Here is a 25,852-nt window from a genome sequence, read left to right as displayed (position 1 = left end):
CACACACACACACACACACACACACGTCAGACTGAACAAAAGATGAATATGGAGAAACTGCTGTCCATCATAGCGTGTCCTCGTCTATGTGTCACTAATGCTCCCACTGACGTCATCCGTCATGACACTACGTCATTGTAGGGGATTTAGGAGTCAGGGGTCAAGGAGAACGCCTATAACCTGACTAAGACCAGCACTAAAACACTGCACATGTACTGTAAATACTCTCCAGTATAAACAATTACTACAGAAGGTCAACAGCTTTATTGCTTTGACAGCTTGAGCTGTGCATCACTTTCATCATCATTTCAGGTGTCGCTTAAGAATAAGGGGCTGAATTGAAGTTGCCTCCAATAGTGTGCCGAATCTGACGATTTAATATGATACTATGACATTGGGCGCACTTTTAGTGCCAGTGCATGTTTTTTTCATGGTTAGAGATGAGGGAACACTTCATAACATGCAGCAGCTGTATCCAGATATTTTAGAATGCTATACCTTGCGGCAGGGAGTCAGCTGTTTGATGTGCTGCTCATGGACATGCTGTTAAGGCTCAAAATATAAATGTTTGTAGAACTGTTTCCTAAGCAACAAAAAATGCTGACTGAAGTATACTTCAATGTAAAAAATGTGAAGCCTTTTACAAGCCTGACCATCATATCACTGTAATATATTACATGCACGAGATTAGTAGACTTCATGGCATAAATGAACGATTTAGCAATTCAGCTTCAGAGAAGAAGTCTATTGCATCCATTACATCAGTTTCTCTCCACAGGATGCAGTCACAATGCATGTGACTACGGTTAACCACAGGTCCATTAAACAATATTGCTCTGTTCAAGTTGTTAAATATAGTGTGTTCACTCAAACGATGAAGGACTGAAGGAAAACACATGTTTATTCTAATGAGTGAAGACGATCACACACTCAAAATGCTGTACTCAAAACTCTGAAGTAGTCTTTTGATTTTGGTTTTATGAATCAATATTTTCGCACATCTTTCCTTTTTCATAATCAAATATAGTTATAAACTATGCCCACCAAATAAGCAAATGAGTTCAAAGTAAACATCAATCAAAATGACAAAAAACATTTCTTTTAATTAAACCAAAGAACAGTCAGTGGCAATGTAGCTTTCATTTCTGGCAACAAATTTGTTGTTTGGAGTGTTTTTTTCATCTTTCTTGTGGACACTGAAATTTGCCAAATGTTGATGATAAGTGTAACTGTGTAATGGACTTTTATCATAGAATTTTTGTATCCCTTTATAAAATCAATGTTTATTATTAGATTTCAGCGTGAGTCCTTATGAATCAAAGAGACTGAGCTTCCCTCTTTACTCACCATTTTGCACCATTGTGTTTGATTCGCGCATGTAAAGAAAGTCCACTATTTAATAGCCACACATACCAATTTGTCTACTGAAAGTAGTTGACATAAAAAGAGCTTACATTGTAAGAGCATACAAAGATGTTTACTTCAAATAGGTTTTTCTAAGAGGTTTGTAAATGTGGTTTTATGTGCAGTGCACTTCTCTTCCATAGTCCCTCTTCATAAAGACCAAACTTATGTCCTTTCCTTCATTTTGTCCTCCTTGGAAGTACACACAATGAAAAATGCCTCTTATATAACACAACACAAACTTGCCTCGGATAAACACTAATATATATAAAAAAACAAGAGTCGTAATCATAAAAGGACATAATGATCTAATCTGTCACTTCCTCAAAGTCTGATAGGCCAATACATCAGCACATGAAATGTAATCTATCACAGAGCAGCAGCAGGTTATGGCAGTGTGCTGATGGATAGGAGCTGTGGATAGAGAGGATGACTGAGTTGCCCTTGTCGGAGTTATGAAAAGGAGAGTCGAAAGGAGAGGGATGGGTGTGTGGGGGGGGCACGATGAGACCAAAATGTGTTCTGAACAGAATTGTTTGTCATGCTTTGTCATCGAAGGACATCAAGGCAGTACTATGTACAGTAGAAAATGCGTATGTGTGATAGTCAGTGTGTGCTTGGCTGTATATAGTGTTAATTATTGCACTGACTACTCACTAGGAAATAATTATTGTTAATGGGGGGAACAAAATGTATAAAGTAAATGTGTGTGCGCTTCAGCTCCCATTCAGTTGGTTGTGTTGTGGAATCCAAAGCATTTGACCCCAATCTATGTCTCTGCATTATTTATAGTCCAACCAGCTTCGCTTAGTTTACTTTTCAAAGCTTGTCTGAGAAAACAAAGTGTGGGGAAAAAGTGAGAGGAAAAAGGATGAGAAATGACAACGCAATATGGAAGTATTCCAGAAATGAGCACTTCTCTCTCTCTCTTTTTGGGAAAAACAACAAATCACATCAAAAGCATTCTGGCTAATTGATTGCTGTGGACCTTCCTATAGTTTTCCCAAAAGGGTTTAAATAGTTTGGAATATATAAACGAAAATTTCACCAAGAACGCTGTTCTCACACACTGCACCACTGTACCCACAAGGAAATGCACTTTACAGTCCCTTCTCTCTTTATATCTGGCAAACATATAAACGCACAACACGCACACACACACACCACACCACCCACCCCCATCCACGCACGCACGCACGCACGCACACACACACACACACACACACACACACACACACACACAGTCCCTTTCCCCGGGCCTAGCTGGCAGGGCAACAGTGTGTATCCACAAGAGACCTGCTGGGCCAAATCAATGGCAGCCAGCAGCCTTCCACAATGAGCGCCACCATTTTACTGGCTGCCACCCAGCGCAGCAGAGAAGCAGCTAAACAGTCTGCAAGGAGAGCAGAGCGGCACGGCTAGGCTGCTTACACACGCCACAACAGGAAAAACATTTACTGTGTTGCAGTGTGTGTGCGTGTGTGTGTGTGCTGGGCAGCCAATTTGTTTGAGCAAGCTTAATGTATGCTGCTTGTGTGGTTGATTGCATGCAAGCAGGAGTAAGGCAGTCCATTTGAGGAAAGCAAGCTAATCATGAACTGCCTCACTTTTGTGTGTGTGTCTGTTTGTGTGTGTGAGAGAGTCATAGAGTGTGTGTGGCCTGTGTGAGTTAACACCAATACAGAGGTTTGTTGAATTCCAATCAAAAGATGTAGCTTTGCAATTCTCATTCAGATGATTGTTCTCTTTCATGTGGTTTAGCAGGCGGCATACGTTAAGCTTGACTGGAGACACAAAACACTTTATCTGTCATTATGTCTCTCTTTCTCACACACATGAGCTGCTGGCATGACAGACTAGTTTCTAATTGGTGAATCAGCATATCAGCCAAGACATGTCAGATTACGTTATAATCCTGTGTTTTAGTACCTTTAACTCTGTACAAATATGTTTCTGTTTTGTCATTGGTTCATGTTTGATTTTGTAAAAAAAGGAGACGACACTGATGCATGCTCTCACATTCACACATCCCGCACGAACGCACACACACACACACCCCACACACCACACCACACACACACACACACACACACAACACAACACACACACACACAACACACACACACACACACACACACACACACACACACACACACACACACACACACCCTTGCGCACATAGACATGCACACGCCTCTTAGGAGCATGGACAGTTTTAAGGTCAAGAGGTGACGGAGCTGTGCAGAATTAAGGGGATCAATCTGTGCTGTGACTGAATTCTGAACCTGACTCAAGTATCATTGTGTGGCTCATAAAAAACACACTGCTAGAATAACTGAAGGGCAATTACATTTATATAATTAATACTTTTGATGACCAGAAGCTGCTTACTTACTGTGTCTCACATAAAAGCAAGATTGTTATGAAAAATAATTAAACGTTGTGTTTTGGGGTTTGAACAGCAACACCATCAGTTGGAGCTGATTTTTTTTGTGTCTTCATAAAACCAAATTAATTTTTTTTTATCTGCACCATTCCTTCTTTCTTCTTTCATTATCTATAGTGTTTTTGTTTGCTATTCTCTTACGTTCTTTTTTCTCTTATTAGATAGAATCTGTTTATGAGTTTCATTAATGAATTCCAGACACCGAAAAGCCAATCATCAGCATTAAGCTGTTAGCAGCATTCATTGGTAAGTAAAAAACAAAACAAAAGTGGCTCCATTAAAAAATACTCTACAGTTTATTGACTTTCAAGCCGAGACAGGAGCAGAGCCCCATCTGTAACTCTAGAAGACAACCTTGTTATTTTCAATCAACCTATTACAGTAGCTTCTTATGAAAGGCACGGGGGAGGCCGGCAGTTGGTTAGGTGTCTCTTTGCTTTGGCCGGGAGATACAGAGGATGCGCAGGGAAATTATGCCAATCTCTACACCAGGGGATGTATTAAATGGCAGGTCTAATTTAATATTGCAATATTGAGAGACCTACTAAGGTACTTCCTGTGTCTAAAGGCTGTCCAGGAATTGAGTAGTTGGGGAAATGCAGAGTAAGGGGTTTGGGATACATTAGAGAGGAAAGGAAATTATTTCATAGTGCATGTTTACAGGGTGAAGGATGGGTGCAGTATAATTGTGCAAAGACTGTCTGTTGGTATGTTTGTATGTAATGCATTGTCATGTCTTATGATATTAGTGTTCCTGTTATTGTATTCGCTAAATGTGACACTATGCTGACATGCTGACACATTATTTTATTTATCGTGAAATATATGAAACACATGCACACTTAATCCACTACATACAGCAGGACATTTCAGGTCAGGTTTGCAAATTTGCATTCAAGCCCGTGGCATCCTGTCTTCTGAGGACAGAGCATGTCTAGTAATTTCAAATGTTTGGTGCTTGTAGAGAGATTATCAATCCACATGCACACACACACATACACATGAATAGGGATGGTCAGACACAGACGCACAAATGATCACACATGCTGACACGGCACAATGATACTCACATCCATGCAAACCCTTTAAACCCAAAGTCCATGCACAATCAAGACTTTCAAAAAAGGCTGTGAAAAACTGCGCGCGCACACACACACACACAGACACACACACACACACACACACATACACACACACACATCATTTTATCCCAGGTGCCTTAGGGAGTCTGAATGAAATGGGGAGGAAGAACATAATTCCTCAACACGAACAACAAGAAATGGGATTTGTGTTGGACTCTTAGCGCCCCCAGAGAGAAGGACAGGGAAAATGAATAACAACAAGCAGAAGGATGAACGAAAGGACACAAGAGAAAGCTCAGCTCAACAGTCTCATCCTGATTCAATTGGCGAAAAACAAACAAAACAGACAATCAATGTCATTAATTACAGATCTACAGACAAAGTGGTGAGGGCTAATCCTGGAAAGGCAGGAAAAAAATAGGATCTAAGAGAGACTAATAGAATGAATGTGTGGTGGGAGCCATTTTGAAGGGCCCAGCTCCTGCTTGGCCATGTCACTGGATATAAAGAGGTTGTGAGACATTGGCCAAGTACTAAAGCTTTGCCATGGCAGACACAGCAGATGTAAAGACTCCCACAGAGCATACAGAGCAAACACTCTCTTCTCATATATTCGACTGGAAAATTCCTTTAGCCTCACGTATTAATCCGTGAAATGTTCATATAAATGTCTGTTTTGCTACTCCATCACTGATTGGTATAAAACAATAGTGACTCATACTGGGTTCACTTGAAAGACTTTTACATGTATTGTTCTTAACACTTGGAGGTGGGTGGATCTTTTCAAGAAAAGAAGAAAAAGAATCCTCTGGCTCATGTAGCGATATATCTTTCTCCTGGAGCAGCAAAAGTGGTTAGAAGAGTAACCATGAGCAGTGATAGCCACCACAGCTGAATAAAGAAAATGAGCGCCACCTACAGAGAGTTCTGAAAGAGCCGCCCATAATGTTTGACTGACATGTAATCTCTGGGAAAATACCACAGCAGTGATTGCTTATCAACAAAGATGTTGATAAAAGCAAAAAAGAAGAACAAAAAAAACAAAGATTTGGGTAACAATTTAAGTGAAGAGAAAAATATTGTGTCACTCAAAAAATTGGATCTGCATGCTGTTAAAAAAAGCAGCCCATGACAGCATTTTCACAGACATCCACAGAGTTTTGCTACTGTGTCGATGGGGCAGTGATTAAAGGAGTGAAAATATGATGCAATGCAAACACATGTCATTCAAGCACCACTATATAGAGAAAGGAAGAGATAAGAAAGGGAATATGAGGACAGGGCAAAGCCAAACTAAAAGAAAATTAAAATAAATGAATTATCAAACAAATAAAAAGCTTTAGAGAATGGAGAGGCCAGAGAACCTAGGACAGAGAGGGCCACAAGAGAGCGGCTGTAAACAGCAGCAAATCCTCTGGCAGAGAGAAAGAAGTGATGTGGAAGTCCTGCAGCCGTGCCACTAAGCCCCCGCTGCAGATTAAAATATATAGTAAGGAGGGGTGGGGAGGCAGGGAAGGGAGAGACAGATAGAAGGAGAGAAAAAGCAGGAGAAAGAACTGCAGAGGGAAAATAAGGCTTTGTGGTCTGGCACCAGTTTTGCTATGTTGAACCATCATGCGTGCCATTGGAATAGAAGACAGTGGAGAAGGACGAGGAAAAGAGACAACGCTAATTGAAGTAGGAGGACAGGGAAAAGAAGAAAAAGGACATTAAGTGTGAGGTAGACAGTGAGTGGGAAGAGGAGGGAAACACTTCAGCTTTGACTGTGGAAGGCTGAAAACGTTTGGCTCAAAATGTGTCTGTCTGTGTGTGAGAGATTGTGTAAGTGGGGTTGGAAAATGAAATTGTTGGGGGGGGGTTGTGAATGGATCGCCCCAACCACAAACTCTGTCTCTTTCATTGTCTCTCTTTCTTTCTATGTATCTCTCACTGTCTAGATCTCTTCTATTTTTTTCTGTTTCTCATTACACATATCTCATGCCTCTTTTCTGAAAAACCTAACACAGACACACAGACACACACACACAAACAAACACAGCACATGTAAATATGAAGCTCTGATGCCATGTTTCTGTTATGGATAGTAAGATAAAAATGTCTGTGAACAAAGATTGTTTGCTTGATATGTACTGCCACTACAATACTTTGATAAAATAAAAGAAATAAAAAAGAAAAGAAAGGAAACAACGAAGCGGTTTTGTACTGAGAAATGGTGAGGCAGAGCGAGAGGAAGACGGAGAGAAAGAGAGCTACAGGAGAAGAGACAAACAGAGAGAAAGAAAAAAGCCAGAGTGGAGAACAGATGAAGTGAGGAAAGTCTTAAGTTAAATTTTTAATATCTTACCATATGCTCCTCTCCACAGGTGAAGACATATTTTGCTATTAATTACCAATTCACAGCCAGTATGTGGGTGTGTTTATGTGATGGATGAACGAAAAAGAGAAAGCAAGAGACAGGTGGGTGATAAATGAGAAAAAGGCAGCAACAGAAAGACAAAAGTGAAAACGAGGCATCTAACATGAACAAACAAGTCAAACGGAGAAATTACAGAAATACATACAATTGATTCGGCCCCAGATGGTGGAGCGGTATGGGGAAAGTGAGAGCAGGGAGCAATCTAGAAGTCAGACAGAGAAAAAGACAGAAAGGCTGAGGCACGGGTGAACTGACAGACAGATGATAGGGACGGGTCGAGATAGATTGGAAGCTGCCCCCTCCAACTGCTAGGTAAATCAATAGCTTCGCTGTGCCTTCTCCACTCCTCTTAGCTACACATCCTATCACTTTTGCAAGCAGCAACACAGCTGGATGCTGGCTAACTGTAGCTGAAGTGGGAGCCTCCTGCCTGCCCACTGACTGTTACAGCCTGTTTTCACCACAAGGCTATGTCTTAAAATAGACTCTTTGAAAACCTTTACATATACAGTTTGATTCTTGAAACGTAGCCCTTACATTGCAATTGTTGCAGTGGATACATAAATGTAGGTTTGCTTAGTTTCTCACTCCTTTGAATGACAAGAAATACGCCAGTTGTATGACAATGATAATAAAAAAGGGCTTTTTAAACAGCAAGAGAATGTTTTCTTCTTTGTTTGCAGTGGGAATAGTTGACCCAGGCTCTGTTGTGCTGCTCATGTCTTCCTGGTTTAGACTGTGTTGGCCTGGTCTGTGGGAACCAAAGGCGCAGTCACTATAATTACCAACCCAACTCATAACATCTCTGACCTTAACATCACCTCTCCTAACTTAACCCAACCTTCAGAGCAATGACATGGACATTTTCTGACATATAGGCGAACATGCGCAGGCAAAGTGCTATGCATTTGGGCACACAGACATGCAGAAATGCGCTGACAAACATGTAGCACACAAACACACACACACACAAACACACACAAACACACACACACACACACACACACACACACACACAACACACACACACACACATCCAACCCACACAACCACAACCCCACACACACACACCACACACACACACACCCACACCACACACCCACACACACACACATACAGCGGCTTGCAGACACGGCATCCATCACAATCTTGTGAAACTTAATCTCTCTGAGAGGAGGAACAGCTGCAGTGACATGCATGTATACACACACACACACACCCGCACACACACACACACGCACACACACACACACACACACACACACCACACCACATCACACACACACACACACACACACACACACACACACACACAAGATCAGTTGTGGAAAAGCACTTTTTCATCCACAGACTGGCATGTGACAAGGCACCTCTGACCTGCGAACAGCAGGCTCTGGCCGTAAAACAGGTTGTAGTCCACTTGAATGGTGTGCCCAAACACATCTACAGAGTGCAGCAGAAGAAGCTCTTTTTATATCTTTTATATATTTTTATATTAAATAATTATTTCCCAAAACTCATGGATGGGTATTTTAAAGAAGACAAACACTTCACTTCACCATCGGCATCTCTAAAATGTACACATTTAGAAAAAGCACTATAACATTTAAATATTATGTCCATGGATCAATCATTTGGTCATTTACGTTACTATTGTGTAGATGTTCCATTCCGGAGACAAAACATTACTGGCTCCCATTGTGCAGGCTTTGCATAGCAACAAGGCATAAATAAAGGCATGGATAAAGGCACTTAGAGGAGAAACTGTGTGCATAAACTGTTATGGAAGATCCGGCAAACACAAGAAAGTACCACTGACTCCCTTCCTCTATGTATGCCTCTCTCTCACATACTCAAACCTAATTGCTGTCAAAGTACATGCATGATTGATTTGTAGTGAGGTCTGTAATACTGCTATAGACAGTGTTTCAGCAAGATTGCTGACTGCTGCCAAACACATACAAAACACACACACACACACACAAACACACAGCACTCACTCAGCGAATTACAGCACATTACAGCCATTAAGTTATGCAATGACAAGAAGAGGAATATAGATGTTACGACCTGCATTCAGTCATTACATTTCACAGGTGAAGGGAGATCATGTAGACTGATAAACTGGGCATGAAATCAATCAAAAATGTTTCCGATAACATCTCTCAAATGTGTCCACATGGATTGGATACAGAGTGAAACCCACAGACTGAAATCCACTCGTATAATCCACTGTGGCCTATTGGAGTCTAAAGTATTCATGCAGATTTGCACGAATTTACAGACAGCCCACTCAAAACAGCTAAAACTGATTGACAGCCATTAACAAATCCTATTGCTTTGTGTCTGCATTTACCTTTAAATGTCCATTCAGTGTGATCTGTGCAGATGGCATCATGAGAAAATACCTATGAGCATGTTTTGAGGGGAGAGCACCAAACCCAGTGAAAACCAAGCGGTTTACAGCCTCCTTAATCTCTCATCAGCATAAAAAACTCATTTCAAGAGCCGCCCTGTAGCGAGAACTGTAATAGCCTCACAGTCAATTTGACAAGGATTCAATACAAGAACAAACCTGCATTTACTGTATATTAATATTTCCATTACACCATGGGAAAAAAAGAAAAAGATCAGTGTGTGACAGGCATATTGTGCCATAAGCTCCAATGCAAATAACATCATGATGGCATGGCAGATACTAATTAACCACATTGATTACGCTAAATTAAGATCAATATCAACTCACTATCGACTGTCAAGGACACACTCCAAGTGCTAAATATTATAAAAAATATCACAGTGATTTTCCAGTGGGAATTAAAGGCAAGGCGACCACCTGAAACACCAACAAAACAACTCATGCTGGGGAGGAAAGATGAAGTAGATATTGGCAACAGTCATGTGTACAAACACACATAACGCACACACACACACACACATCTGATCGGATAGACGCGTATCGCGCTTTGCACTGAATGATGGGAATACATTATCATAGGAAGTTATCGCTCTGTCGAGCATGTCAACTAAACAAATAATACAAAAAAGAAAATGACGAGAGACGCGCTCACCATATCAGCATCCTGCCCGGCGCCGTCGCTGGAAAAACTCGCAGTCTGAATAGATTCAAGCTTTCAATTCGTCGTCTGCCTGTGTAACATCCACGGTGGCTGCAGCCGCTCTGCCGAAATAATCCGGCAGCGTCTGTTTCCCTCTCTCTCTCTCTCTCTCTCTCTCTCTCTTTGTCTCTCTCTCTCTCTCTCGCTCCAATAATTTCCTAACCGGTGAGTATACGACTCGGGTAAGGTAGCTGCTAAATCCCCCGGTATGGTGGCTGGACTGAAGTTTAAAGCTGCAGACACCGCGCGCAATTCCTGCGATGTTATTTTGGGGAGTCCATAACGTAGTGTGGAGCGATCTGTAGTCGCCAAAAGCCTCCGGTTTTCTCTGGAATCACTCCCTCACCCGGTAAAACCTGGTCCCGATAGAAGAGTGGAGACGAGATGGATGGATCAACGAGGAATAGAATGCCAATCTTATAACGTCATTTGCTCACTTGATATTTAGATTTTTAGATCACTCCAGTTTATGTAAATACATGTTAAAATTGAAACTCAATTCTAACTGAAATCTTTGTTGATTTTTTTCAACAGAGTAAGGGCTCTTTGGAGCAATACTGTGTTTTGGAGATTATGACAAAGACAATCACAGTGAGGAGCAGCTCTGTGATTATTGCCTGGACATTCATGTTATTTAGGCTAACAGTTTCAAAAATCATGGTTAATAGCAACAAAAAGGAATTCATGGGGTTATTTTAAAAGCAGGGGTGTCAAACTCAAACAAAAGGGCCAAAACCGGCCCACTTGCAAATTGTGGAATTTGCAAAAATCATTGATTCCAAATTGTCAATATTCGCATTTGTCCACAGGGGCTTGCGCTGTTCTCAGAGTATCAGGCCCTATGCTGGATATGCTATTATAGATCCTAAATGCTTACATTCAGCCTACACACTGTCAAGAATGCTATTGTTCATGCAGGAGCTGGAAAATGTCTGTCAAAAAGGAGAAAATATTGACACAACTTGTGGGGTTTTCCAAAAACAATTGATCAGTTCCTTTTTCTTCACAGATGTAGTCTAAACAGGAAGCCAGTGTGTCAGTGCTCAAGGAGTATATATTCAATGCCACTATCAGACTCATTTTCTTTTCCATCTTGACCAAAATATAAAAATGAGACATATTGTTGAAATTACACTTATTTTTCTTTAAATATCATAGGCTATTTATCATCTCTTTTGTAGATTGTTCTTTATGTACTTGTTCCCTTTTACACTAAAACAAAGGTTTATTTGGTTATTATGTAATAGTTTTGCTGCTCCGGCCCACTTGAGATCAAATTGGGTTGTATATAGCATAGAACTGCAATGAGTTTGAAGGGTTTTAAAGGGTTTAAAACAGTAAAGAAATATTAAATGCTAATTTGCAGAATAGATGTGAGAACTATAGTGCAGACAGTTGTACAAGGATTCAAAATACAATCAAAAATATAGCACTAATATGAGTATGTAATAATGCCAGTATGCATGTAAGTGTTTTAACTTTGTGTATATGTATTTGTACTACATACTAGCTTTCTGTAGTCTATTTCAATTATGTCATAAGCTGCTGGAGGGTGGAGATGCAGGGTATGTGTTTTGAGTAAATTGTATGTGTGCTCAAAGACTTTTAAGAGTGTCAGGACTGTCTGTGTGTGTGTGCTGACAAAGACATGAGTAAATAAATAACGACCATGTCCACAGAACAGTATAAAATAAATAAATAAAGATAACAAAAACAAACTTTTCCTTTGCTTCTCTGATTCAATCCGTTTAGTTGTCTCTATCTATGTCACTGTCAATATATACACACATGTGGTACGCTCAATAGGTTTTGTCACGTAGTGGACCTCTGCGCTGACGTGCACTAACATATGTAAGTGGCAAGGCCACAGGCCAATGAAATGGTGATCATTATAGCGTTTCAAGCAGGCTCTAAATCAAACACAGCTAAGCCACACAGCCAACGGACAGGATGCATTGCTCCACAAAATATTCCATACTTATTGCAACACTTTAGATTCATTGTAGTTACAATATTGAGTCGATATATCTTGCACTCCTAAATATAATATTGAGCAACGTATTATTGCGCTAATGATGCTGATCAATATATCTTGCACCTGTAAACAGGCTTTAAACCCCAATTTTCAGTATTTGAGCACATGGTTACATTACGCACACACACACACACACACACACACACACACTCACACAAACACACACACACACACACACACACACACACACACACACACACACGTATCCGGGTGTGCTGACTTAGAACACAAAACACAATCAGTGGTGCAGCAGATTCCCCTCAGTGCAATGTAAATGAGATGGAGGAGCGTAAACGTGCTTTTGTTGCAGAAACTCTTCAGCTCAGTGGGTACAAAAAAACACAACCTCAGGCTGGACACGGACACACGGACACACACACACACACACACAAAAGATAATTACTCAGCACATAAGAGATAAGGGGTTTGCTATCAAGATAACTTTACTGGCTAAAATAGAATCTAGGGCTGTATTTGATGAGCCTTATGACATAGCATCACCCTCTGCACATGCACACGCGCATGCACACACACACACGCGCATGCACACACACGCACACACACACACGCCCACAAACACACCCACACACAGAGCTGAAAAGCACTGTTTAGAGACTGCATACTTCCGGTAAATACACCTAAATACACATACATGTTTCAACTTGCGCCACCTATGATGTTGCTGTTTTTGTTTTGTGGCTTCACACCCCTCCCTCACTGTCGACACAAATCTACACTAGCTGCTCTCAATTAAATATTCAAGTGATCCACTGATAAATATGTATGGATTTATGGGTTCAATAGTCAATGGATGTGCATGCATTGATGCTTTCGGTTTGTGAAGACACACGACTGCTCACACACATGTTCACTCTGGTTCACATACTCCCTGCAGGCATACTGTGCTGTGCCATCAACCTAATAATTTATCAGTTTTCAATGTTTTTTTAAGTCATGCATGAATTCTGCTTTTCCTTAGCACACTTTATTTTCAGTCACTAGCCCAGCTCAACCCATCAGTTTTAAGCCTGTATCAAGACAGAAGTGACAAGTTTAATCTGCGTCTCCACTTTATTGGAGAGGGTTAGCAAGTAGGCTTAATGCTACTCCAGGCTGTGTGGTACATATGGAATTGTTTTTATAAATTTAGAGTACATGATTTCATAGAAATCTCCTGCTCAGATATGGATTTGATCCTGTGACCAGTAAATAGTAAGTCCTATGCTTTATATGTCACAACACCTGCAATATGTGGGCTTTGAATGATGTTCTAAAAAGAGGATAAGTGGGACTGATAAGAAATATAAAATATGTCCAACCATTTCTTTATTTAACCTAATGGATTGTAATTTTACATGTCTGAAGGTGGGAATTGGAATTTATTTAACATCTTTAAACTGCTAAAGTGTGCTGAACCAATATCTAAAAGGTCAACATTATCAAGTCATAATCAGTGATTATGAGTAGGCCTATAGAAAATCCTGCCTCAGTTGTCACAATGAAATGATCTCAAAGATGACACCTTAGATAAACAATTGATTGAAAGTTTAGTCAGTTTTCTCATTTTAAACAGTTCAAAAGGTCGACCTAGACTTCAGGCTGATATTGGCTCCAGAGGGTTTAGGGGACATTTCCTAGTTACAGTACCAAAGTTGTTTGTGTATCTGCCAACCATACCAAAACTTGGAACTTTGAACTGATGCAGCACTGCATTTACTGTATATATATTGGACTGACCAAAATGACAGGGGGCCTCAATTACAGCAGTATTTTGACTCATCATTACAGAAAAAACACTACATCCATTAATGATGCATCCATTCCATTTACTGTGGCCAGTTGCTCATGTCACTGATACACAATGCTATAGAGCCCTGAAAGTGGAACCTCTACAGTTGGGTACTGTACATGAAAAGCAACCATCACTCATTTCCTTACACCTGTGTTTGACAAGTCCAAGATGTTTGCCATGAGTAAGGTGTATTTCTTTACAAACTGGCCAATGGGCTGCCATTGACTATCAAGAAAGAAAGAAAGAGTTTTGAGTAAAAAATTACATTTTCACACTACACCTTCAAATGTTCTCTCCAAAGAATATCTAATACTTTAAGTAAGTTTTTCTTTGTAGTCTAGTCTACAAGAATACTTGACATACAATTAGTTGATTAATCGATTACACTAGAATATTGGTCAGGAACAATTTTTCACTGTTGTGCCATTTTATAGACCAAATAGTTGATTAATCAAGAAAATAATCAACAGACTCACTAATAATGAAAATAATCTTTATTTGCAGGCCCAAAGAGAATTATGGTGTCAACACACCATTACATGACCTCCATATTCCATATACATGATTTATGGAATGTCAGGTTATTCTACTGTGTGAAAAGTGAAAAGGGCTAACAAGTAGAGAATTAAAATTGGATATGCAAAAAATTTATGAAAACACAAAAAGACTTAGCACATGGCTCCTTGTATCATCACCTTGAAAGTTCAACTCATGACTTGCAGAGCGGCAGCGGCCCATTAAAGCCGTGACATTTCAATAATTGCCTCTAATCTCAGCATCATAGAGAGCCACATTGCCTCCAACTTGCACAGACACACACGCCTTAGTCATTGATGCTTAATGAGTAATGCCAGCACATACACTTGACCCCCTTCCATACCCTTCATTGAAGCTTAACCCCACCCCCAGACACATAATGTACACAGGAAAACATTCTTCCAGCTCCAAAGATTGATGACACACACCCTTTATTTCAGTATACATATATGGAAATAGTGCTGTGTAAATGTCTTTGGCTGCACACATATAGATGTATTACACATACTGTAGATGTACACACACACAAACACAAACACAGACACACACACAGCCAGCCAGCCAGCAGCAACAACATCATTATCCCCACCTTCCTTAGGCACTGACTTGGCTTTTGCCAGTTCTCCAGTCATTTATTTTCTGCCCAGACATGTGAGTGCTGCATTGGGTTGCTAACCATAAGAGACTTGACTGGTATTAGAGATGGCACCTGCACCTGGACAATTACAACCTTAATTGCATAGAAGGAGACACTAAAGCAGCCAATAAGTAGAGCATAGACATTTGGAGGGATATCAAACAGGTAAAAGGTTGCTGGTTGGTTGGTTTATTATATTTATAAGAAAGCTATATCCTTATCCATAGTAAAATATCTGGATTACACAAGGATAAACACGGATAACAAAAAAGTCCCAATTTGCCCCACCTTCCTTTTTCGATTTCTTTTTCTTTTTTACTTCTGTTGTAAATATGTTGATTTTGCCCTATGAATAGCAACAGCGATCCACCTCTGCCTTAGATGTGGTAAAAGAACTAATTCTTAGCTTTTGGAACAGTGAATTGATAAATTGAATATGTGTATGGAACGTGTTTATCTACATAATACTGTAAAAAAAACTCTATTGCTAAAATTGATGTTCAAAACACAATACAGATGAGTTCAGCTGGGATGAATTACAGTATATGTTATAGGCTCAGAATGTTAAGCAGTATTACAAAGAAACACTCAGGGAACATGCTGTGATATGCACTTTAATCATGCACAGGAGACAGGTCTACTGTGTTCCACAAAAAGGCAAGAGTGTGTGTGTATGCCTGTGTGTATGTGCAGTCAGAAAGGGTGAAAATGAGTGAGTGACAGGAAAAAAATAAAGAACACGAGAATGTGCAGCCTAGCAGTCTTAAAGAAGCTTTTATTAAACACTAAGAAGGGAATATAGAATGATGAACATCCAGCCTGCTCTTTTCACATTGAGGAAATTGCATTTAGGAATATTGAGCTGGCTGGTATGATGAAGTGCACAACTCCTCCTTGTACACGCCCGCAAACATGCACGTCTTCATGATTAGTGTGAGTATTACCAAGACAGAAAAAAATTATATTTACAAAGCTGCACGTATACCCACACACTCACACACTGGATCTGATTTAGTCTGTGTGCATGGGTTGGATGAGCACTCCCTACTATTGAAAGAGCGGAAATGAGACTCGGTGCAAACAGTGAGACAGAAAAGAAAGCTAGAAAAAAACAGCAAGAGAAGAGGAAATGGCAGAAAAAAAGACAGAATACAGAAGCAAGGAATAAATGAGGGAATGATAAAGGAAAATAATGAAAAAGCAGAGAAAGACAGAGAGAGAGTGTGTTAATGAAGAGAGAGAGAGAGAGAGAGAGAGAGAGAGAGAGAGAGAGAGAGAGACATCATACAATTGAACCGTAGCTGTTATTTTAAAGGCTGCTGATGCTACAATTCATCCCACCGTGAAAGAACACATCAGGATTATTTTCCAGAACAAAGAAAAGAAATGATCAGTTTGGAGCAGCTGGGAGTCAACAGATACAAATGGTGAGCAGACAGACCATTAACCATGGCTGCTGACTCCATCAAAATGAGTGACGAATGTTAGGCTAAGCAGCTATCACATTAGTGGAGAACAGCAAGGCTGCATTGTGTGGGGCTGTAGATCCTCGAGGCGGATACATAAACTCCGAGATGAAAATGAGAAGCATATGTGGTAATCCGTTCAAAACAAAGACATTTTATCAAGGTTATCACGCCTGTGTGCCAGCCTAATATGTCATTGCATCTGTGTAGACATTGCATTGATTTTTTTTTATGTACACTAAAATGATTCAGTAGACCCCCCCCCCCCAATTAAAAACTGCAAGAACTTCTACAAACGAGCAACAAAGGCAGACAGCAAAATAAAACTCATTAGTGTGTCACGCACAGTCAGATACTCATGCTCGCACACGCACCAAACACACACACACACACACACACACACACACACACACACACACACACACACACAGGTCATGGAGAAGTGAGTGTCACTGTGATTGATTCATGCTGTCAAGGGTGAACCCACAATAGCCAATTATCTGTCATTATACACCACAGCAGCTCTTGCAGTCTGGATGCCTGTGCATTATGGCTGTAACGATACACCAAACCCACAATTCGGTTCATATCACGATTTTTGACCCACCATTCGATACAGATAGGGGTTACATTCCACTTTGCAACACAGTAATACAACAGAGACCATATTTATTGGTATTGATTGATTTCAATATCGATCAATCCAATACCAAAAGATTCTTTTGTACCTTAAAATAATGTTTCCAAATTAATTTCAGTGCTTCATTAAATTGTTTGAACAAGACATAAGAATAATGGTAATGGTAACAGTTAACAACGCTAACTGTATAGCTAGATGACTAATCTAATGGTAATTTAGCTAACGCACCCCTGTCTTTCTGCCTCACTCTCCCGGCGCTGCAAGGCTTCAGTCGGGATGAGAGCTGAAAACCCGTCCCGGGGACACATCCACAGTCAGCCCCCAGCCTGCTAGGAGCCAGTCACTATCATTACTGTACATACACACAATCGCCAACTTGAGCTTCTAAAGTTACCTGAAGTCATTCATTTTCAATGGAAGCTGGCTTCTCTCAGCTGCAAGGAGTGACAAATCTGTCAGCGTTGCGTTTTGGGCGTTTTGAGCAACCAGAGCGCCATTTAAAAAGTTGAAGGTTGCTCAACTTTAGCTATGACGTGGTTCAGAGGCAAGCAGCGGCTAACGCCAACAATCAATCGGAATATACAGTAGAAGTACTTTGCGCTTGCTGATTCTAGAGAAACATACAGTGTCAACTTTCGTCCCTGCCAAAAGATTAGTTCCGAGAAAATGGTGGAAACGTTCATAATCACCATTGCTGGGTTTACCATGATTTATGATATGATGTTGTTTGTGTCTAGGGACCAGTCAATGTTACCTGCTTGTTACATTGTCTAACAAACGAGCTATGTGACCAAGAAACAATAACAAATCTGTCATTATATATGTTATTTATAAAAAGGTTTCTAGTGTCAATCTATTGGCCGTGCAGGGGCTGCTTGTGCTTCTCCCATGATCAAACATAGAATGCTGCCACGACAGAGCGGCCAAAGCGTCAAAAAGCTTCTCTGTACTTTTTGACAAGCGTCCTTGACAGGGCAGCCAGAGCTGAAGAAATCCAAACCCGGTCAGCACATGCTAACGGCAGTTTACTGAAGCGTCGGGAAACAGACCCAGGCACCACCAGGCGGCCATCCATAACGTTACACCTCCATTAGCGTTACCAGTATTGGTGCTGAAAATCTCCTCCCTGTCCCCCTTCGCTCTTAGCCGTCTTTACGGTTAGCTAAATTTACCCGACAAAAGGGGGATAAGGCACCAAAATGTCTAATACTAATTGTAATTTAAAAATGTGGTAACATTGGATCTGAACGGGAAGGATAACTCTGGCAGTCACTCCGTGACACAGATTCATGTATCTGAGTTTCGCGATTTCAATTTCGTATTGCATATCGTTATAGCCCTTCTGTGCGTGTGTCTGTGTGTGTGTGTGTATGTGCGTGCGTGCGTGCGTGCGTGTGTGTGTCAAAGTGGGAGAGATTGGCAAATTGCTGGTTATATATTTCAGCAAACTGAAAGAGGAGAAATGCTGGAGGAAGAGGGAGAGGAGGGTGACAGGGGAGAGTTTGTGGAGGCCGGGTAGAAATATGCAGAGTGAATATTAAGGAAGCGAAGGAGAGACTGATGAATATATTTGACAGCTGTAGAGGAGATGGGATCACAGGGAGCCACAGACCTCCAATGAGTTATGTGCTGATGACAGATGTCTGGTGACCAAGACATGCCTGATGCAGCAGGGCCGAAGAGTAGTCGGCCACACATTAAGGAGGTCAGTCAGCGTGTGACTAGCATTCCGTCATGTATGAGCAGTGTGTAACTGAGCCGTGGCCAGATTTTGAAATATTATATCACAATGCCTGGCATGAGAATATCAGATAGCATTTTATCTCCAAGAACACAGGGTCCATATAGTGCAATACAGTATATGCGCTTTGACTCACAGTGGTGCGTTGCTTTTAACAACTGGGCCATTGGTTCAAATTAACATGGTGGGTGCTGGGGAGGTGAACTGTCCCATTTTCTCATTATGTGTGTATACCGCATCCGGCTTTTATGATAGGGGTTACGGTTAGTTAGAAATTCCTCTAGCCATTATGGATGCTAATCTAACCACAGTAAAGGCAGAAAGCTCCATGACAATTAGGGGTAGATATTCCAGTCAAATCTATATATTTAATTTGGTTTTTTCCAAGCAGTTTGAACAGTGAATAATGAAGAAGGTGAATGTAAATTTAATTTGCAATCCGTAACTTCCTTTATTGCTTATATGCTACAATTGTTTTGTTACTAGCTGTTTTTTAAAACCAACATCAAACAAGGTCTTGATTAAACAACAGTTTAAAGTTCACCTCAATCGTAATCCCTGCAAACTAAGACATATTTTATCAACTCGGCAAGTTAGTCTTAGTCAATTAGACTTTTTTTAATCCAATCGATGCCATTTTTTTGTGCACTGTAATTTAGAAAAATCATGTTTTGGTGTAAAAAGGATCACTTCACACTAATCATTTGTCCAGGTTTGAATGATCCATCTCTGAGCTTTCTGTAGCCACCATGATAAAATGTAGATGAATGGGATTTTGTATGTGGTGCGTCAAGCATTTGAAAAATAAATATGTAAAATTCAACAGCAATGATTTATTGTAGAAACAAGTCTCGGCAACTGAGGTTAACCCACAGAACTTCCTGTGAATAGGTTTCATTTAAACAACTATTTGAATATTTAAAGTTTTATTAATTATTTTTCCTCAAATTCAAAGCACAATTGAAAATTTGTGTTTTTGTAGAGACACGGCCAGCGGAAGATAATCTTTACTGTCAGTCAGGTGTACCTTTGTTACAGAAAAGAGGCCACCGTGTAGATAACATTACCCCATCTAGATGTACTTAATTACTACTTCATTCTCTTAGTCTCATGCAGGACACAAGAACACAATGATCTCCCTATATTGTTCCCCCTTGACATGTTGAGCCTCACCACAAATAAAGTTAATCTTAATTAGTTTGTCTGCCACAATAAAAACGTAATCTTGGTCTTCATTGTTTTTTTTAAGTGGAGTCTATCACAGCAAGCCTGTAGGATGTAATCCGCCAAAGCACAAGGCCCAGCAGTAAGATAGATAGATAGATAGATAGATAGATGTTTATTGATCCCAAGAAACTGGGAATTCCTGTGTACCAGCACGCAAAAATCGTCACAGCACAAATATAAGTGTAATGAAATACTTGGAAATTACATAACTACAATATCATGAAATAATAATACGAATAAAGTAAAAAGAACAAATATTTGATATGTACAGGATGGGGGAACAAAAATGTGCAACTCTTAAATAATATCTAAAATGAAATTTAAATAACCAATGTCCAGGTTGCATTAGTGCAGTAGTGTGGTTCCAAAGTCTCACTACCACCCAGTGATGACTGTGTTAAAAGTGTTGTGTTTTTGGAATGATGATTTCCTGTAGCGGTCCGTGCGGCATCGAAGCTGTCGGAGCCTCTTAGAGAAGCTGCTCCTCTGTTGGACACGAGTGTGGGGTGGAAGGATGGTCAGGTTATCCCATGATAATAACAGTTGTTTGTCAGCGACCTCCTCTCCACCACAGCTTCAAATGTGTCCAGTTTGCAGCCGTCAGCACGGAGCCAGCCTTCCTGATCAGTTTTGTCAGTCTGTTTTTATCGCTGGCTCCGAGCTGCTGCCTGCCCAGCAATGACGGAGAAACAGAGCGCTGGCCACAACAGACTGGTAGAAGATCTCCCAACATCCTCTGCACACTTTAAAATCTCAGCTTCCTCAGGAAATAGATTCTGCTCACCCCTTCTTCTGTAACAGCTGCTGTTGATCTTCCTTGTCAGCCTGCTGTCGATGTTGACACCCAGGTATCTGTACTCCTCCACCATGTCCACCGTCACTTCCCAGATGCAAAGCTGCGAGCCGTTCCCTTCCTCCTGAAGTCGATCACCCTCTCTGGTCTTATCTACGTTCAGCAGCAGGCAGTTCTTACCAGACCACTCCACAAAGTCCCCCACCAGTGCCCTGTACTCTCCCTCCTGTCCATCCCTATACACCCAACAACTGCAGAGTCATCAGAAAACTTCTGTAGGTGACATGACTCCGAGTTTTACTGAAAGTCTGAGGTGTATAAGTACACGGAAAGGAGACAGCACAGTCCCCGCGCGGGCCCCCGTACCACTCACCACACATCAGACAGAACACCGTCCAGGCGGACCGCTGGGTCTGTCTGTCAGGTAGTCAGATCCAGGAGACTATGGACGCACCCAACCACCCTCACCCAGCTTCTCACCTAATAGCAGTGGCGGATGGTGTTGAATGCACTGGAGAATCAAAAATGTGATTCTCACAGTGCCGCCACCGCCATCCAGGTGCAAATAGCTCGCTGCAGAAGAAGATGACGGCTCGTCCACTCCGACAGGCTGGTAGGCAAACTGTAAGTGTCCGAGAAAACTCACGCTGCGCCAGATCAGTAGGCAGACAGCCTCACTCCAGACCTTCATCACTGAAGGTAGAGCCACTGCGGCCACGCCCTTCTTCACATCCTCACAGGCGCGTCTGCAGCTCTCTGTTGGTGACGGTGACACAGATCCGGCGCAGGTCTTCAGGACCCTGGGCTGAGTGCCATCCGGGCAGCAGCCTTGCGCTGGTGTAGCCTCTCCAGCTGTCTCTTCACCTGGCCAGGTGGGAATGCAAGCAGGGGGGGAGCTTGAAGTGTCGTGGGGGAGGAGAAATGTGTGTAGTGGTGGGGAGTTGGCTGACTGCAGAGGCTAGGGAGTGAGGAGGGAGATGTTGGAAACAAAGAGGGTGGGGGGGAGGACAATGAGGGGGTGTGGGTGGTGTGTGTGGTGGAGGAGGCAGGGATGGCTGTGAGCTAAACCTGTTAAAGTAACAGTTCAGCTCGTTTGCTCTATCACGGCTGCCTGGTGTTTGTCCTCTTCTTCTCCACACCCGGTGATCTCCTTCATCCCTGTCCACACCTCCCTCATGTTGTTCGCTGAAGACTGGCCTCCAGCTTCCTCCTGTAGTGTTTTTACACTCCCTCAGTTTTATCCCGCGATCGTGCTGTACTTCCCTAAGCTCCTGTCTGTCCCATGACCTGAAAGCTGTCTCTTCTCCTTCAGAAGACTTTCAGGTCACTGGTGATCCACGCTTGTAGTTGGGAAAACAGCGTACAGTCCGGAGGGCATGGTGTGTTCTCACAACTTAATGTATCTGTGATACAGTCACCATTTTGTTGATGTCCTCCCCGAGTGGCTCACAGAGCACGCTCCAGTCTGTAGACTCCAAGCAGTCCTGCGTGCTCTCTCAGCCTCCTGAGTCCACCTCCTCACAGTCCTTTTGTGGGACAGGCTGCCGCAGGACACAGGAACATACACAGGAGACAACATGAAAATTGTGATCTGATTTGCCAAGGGGGGAAGGGCAGTGGCACTGTAGGCATCCTTAGCATTTGCTACAGCAGGTCCAAAGTTTTATTGTCTCTAGTGGGGCAGTTAATATATTGTTTAAAGTCCGGAGGGATTTATCCAGAGAAGCATGATTAAAATCCCCAAGATAGCGATGAAGCTTTGGGCTGCTCGTCTGTAGTCGTGAGACCGTGGTGTTAATGACGTCACAGCTGCTCCGCATCAGCAGCGGTGGATTAGACCGCGATCATTATGGCGGACGTAAACTCCCTCGGTAAATAGTACGGACGAAAACCCACAGCAACAGTTCAATGTCCGGCTACAGAAACGTTCCTTCACATTCACATTTCCCGGGTTTGCACCACCTTTCACTCACATACAGTGCAACCCCCCCCCATTCTTCTTACCGCTTTCTGTAACGTTCCTGTCCGCCCGAACGTCAAAGCCGGGTACCGCTACACATAGTCCGGGATGTGCGAGTGCAGCCATGTTTCGGTAAAACACAGTATGCGCACTCGCCGCGAACTCCTCTGGGTTCTGATAGCGCTGCTAGTTCGTCCGTCTTATTCCCCAAGACCGTACATTCCCCATGATGATAGCTGGACGGCAGCCTGTGTTTTCTTCTTTTTTTCCTTCCGTTTTATTCCTCCTCTACAACCCCGGCGTCTCTTTCGTAGCTCCGTCGGTATTTCATGTTTGCCCCGGCAGCAGCACAGGTCCACACAGCGCAATCAGCTGATCGCGTGTGTAAACATAGTGCCGCTGCCGTGAGCGTAACATGAAGTAACAAAACACGACCAAAGTAAGAATAAAACTAAAAGAAAAGTTCCAAAATTTACAGGCCCCATCGTTAACACAAGCTAAACTCTGCTGTATTTTAGTGAAGATGTTCTTGCCACTGATGGACCTTTGTTTTAGGCCATGATAGCTGCATGGCTCTATAGATCGCACAGTCAGTCTGTTGGCCCACCACTGAAATTGTTGTTGGGATGTTTCAGTTTGGAGCAAAGTCAACAACTATTTGATGGAATGACATCACATTTTGCAAAGACATGTATGGTCTCCAGTGGCTGTATCTTACTGACTTTGGTGATCCTTTCACTTTTCCTCTAGTCCCACCATGAGTGTGCGTTGCGCTACCATGTATTGTTTTGAGTGTACTCTCTATTGGAACCATTGGATGGATTGCCGTGAGACTTTATACACACATTCATGTCCCCCTCAGGATGAATTCTAACCACTTTGGCAATTGGTATGTGATGTGAGGTATTAGGATGTGTTGGTTATGGTAGATAAGATTCTGGATAGAAGACAAAAAAATCAAGCTCCCAATCTTACACCACACTGTACTTCTGTAGTTCAGTAGAAAATTGAAGTATATAAACATTTAAAATACTTTATGAGCCAGACATTAATCTCAGTAGCTTTGAGTTCCCGCCATTCCAGTTCAATAATTGATTGCTAAAGCTTCTTTGCTGCCCTATTGAGTCTTCATATGTAAGCTTGAATAGTGCTCAATCATGACGCATGAACCTAAGTCATCATACCATGCACCTTAACAAATCCATCTCACTATACATGCTTCCATAATCCCCATCCTAATCCACTGCCTGTATGTGTATCTGTGTGTGTGTGTGTGTGTGTGTGTGCGTGTGTGTGTGAGAGTTGTCTTTACGTCTGTGTATGTGAGACATGGTATTTAAGACATGGTGTTTTGGCATTCAGTGGGCCACCTTTTCCCACACCTTCCACACTATATGTAATACCATAGATAGCCCTCCAGTCATCCTCTTCTCTCCATTGAACCACTCAACTCAATGGCCTGGACAGAATCACTCTGCACCCGGCTGTCAATATCTCCATTACAGTCAACAGAATAAACACAGTGAAAATTGAATGGTTATGGGTAATATTACTTTTAAATGAGCTGATGAAATGGGCTCAGCGATGACAGGAGAAAGGGAAAAGTGGTTGAGATGCAGAGAGGTGATTATCTCAGTGCAACTAAAGGAAGAGTAGAACAGCAAATCTTATTTTCCTCACATTCTTCCTTTTCTATTTCTTTGTCATATCCTGACTTCAATGTGGGGGTGCTTTTTAGCTTTAAGTCTAGGATTAACAGCTAAAATGGCCATTATATGACAAACACGCAAACACATTTTACCTCAGTTGTGTATATTTTCCTCTCAACACACTAATCTTATAATTAGTTTTAAATTTAGCTGGTTTTCTTAACATAGAGCTGTGGTTTTCAACTTGGGGGTCTGGACACTAGAAGAGGTCGCTAGATAAACACGATGGCTCACAAGACGATTAAAAGGAAGGATAGGAAAGCAGAATAAAACTTATTTCTGCAATACAAAATAAATGTATAGCAGACTTCAGACTTTTTAATATGAATATTCAAATAAAATATCATAAAAAAAACACTGGAAGACATATGCAATTCAGGACAAAGGGTTGCATGAAAACATTCCTTCATTCAGCTACGAAGGTTGAGAACCAATATTATAGAGTATGCTTTTGTAAGTATATTTATTGGACATCTTTATACCTTTACTTGAAACTAAACAATAGAGGTCCCGAGCTGGACATGGTCAGGGGCTTAGACCCCTAGGTCACCACGGAGCCCCAATGAATCTGTTTTAACAACACAGTCCTTGAGATGTGGTTATACCAATAGAGCAGATTCACTGTAACCTTGCAGAGAAGAGACACTTAGAAAGGTATTTGATGAAAGAAAGAAAGAGATCATGTAGAAATGATCGGTTCTCTTACAATGTTTAAGAATGGAACCTGATGATGAATAGAGAGAGGAGTAAGAGGTTGATGAGTAGGACCCTCAGCAATGATAATCCCAATAGCACTGTACTGCATGTTAAGCTCTCTACTAATGACTGATGTGTGTGTATGTGTGCAT

The 25,852-nt window shown here is 41.6% G+C and overlaps 1 protein-coding gene across 32 annotated transcripts in view; it reads right to left on the bottom strand.

Moving 5' to 3' along the window:
- ptprdb (protein tyrosine phosphatase receptor type Db) overlaps positions 1 to 25,852 on the bottom strand; it is a 151,766-nt gene that overhangs the window by 83,386 nt on the left and 42,528 nt on the right. The window contains exon 1 of one of the 32 annotated variants that reach the window (XM_032544704.1): positions 10,420 to 10,690. The exons of the other annotated variants lie outside the window; for them this stretch is intronic. The gene's annotated coding sequence lies outside the window, so the exon portion shown is untranslated. Of the gene's footprint in view, positions 1 to 10,419; positions 10,691 to 25,852 lie in introns of those variants that run through there. 32 annotated transcript variants of the gene reach the window in all.

This window comes from Etheostoma spectabile, chromosome 2, assembly GCF_008692095.1.
Source record: "Etheostoma spectabile isolate EspeVRDwgs_2016 chromosome 2, UIUC_Espe_1.0, whole genome shotgun sequence".
In the NCBI taxonomy this organism is placed as follows: domain Eukaryota; kingdom Metazoa; phylum Chordata; class Actinopteri; order Perciformes; family Percidae; genus Etheostoma; species Etheostoma spectabile.
The sequence above is the reverse complement of the archived record's forward strand: the minus strand, read 5'-3'. Positions and strand labels throughout refer to the sequence as shown.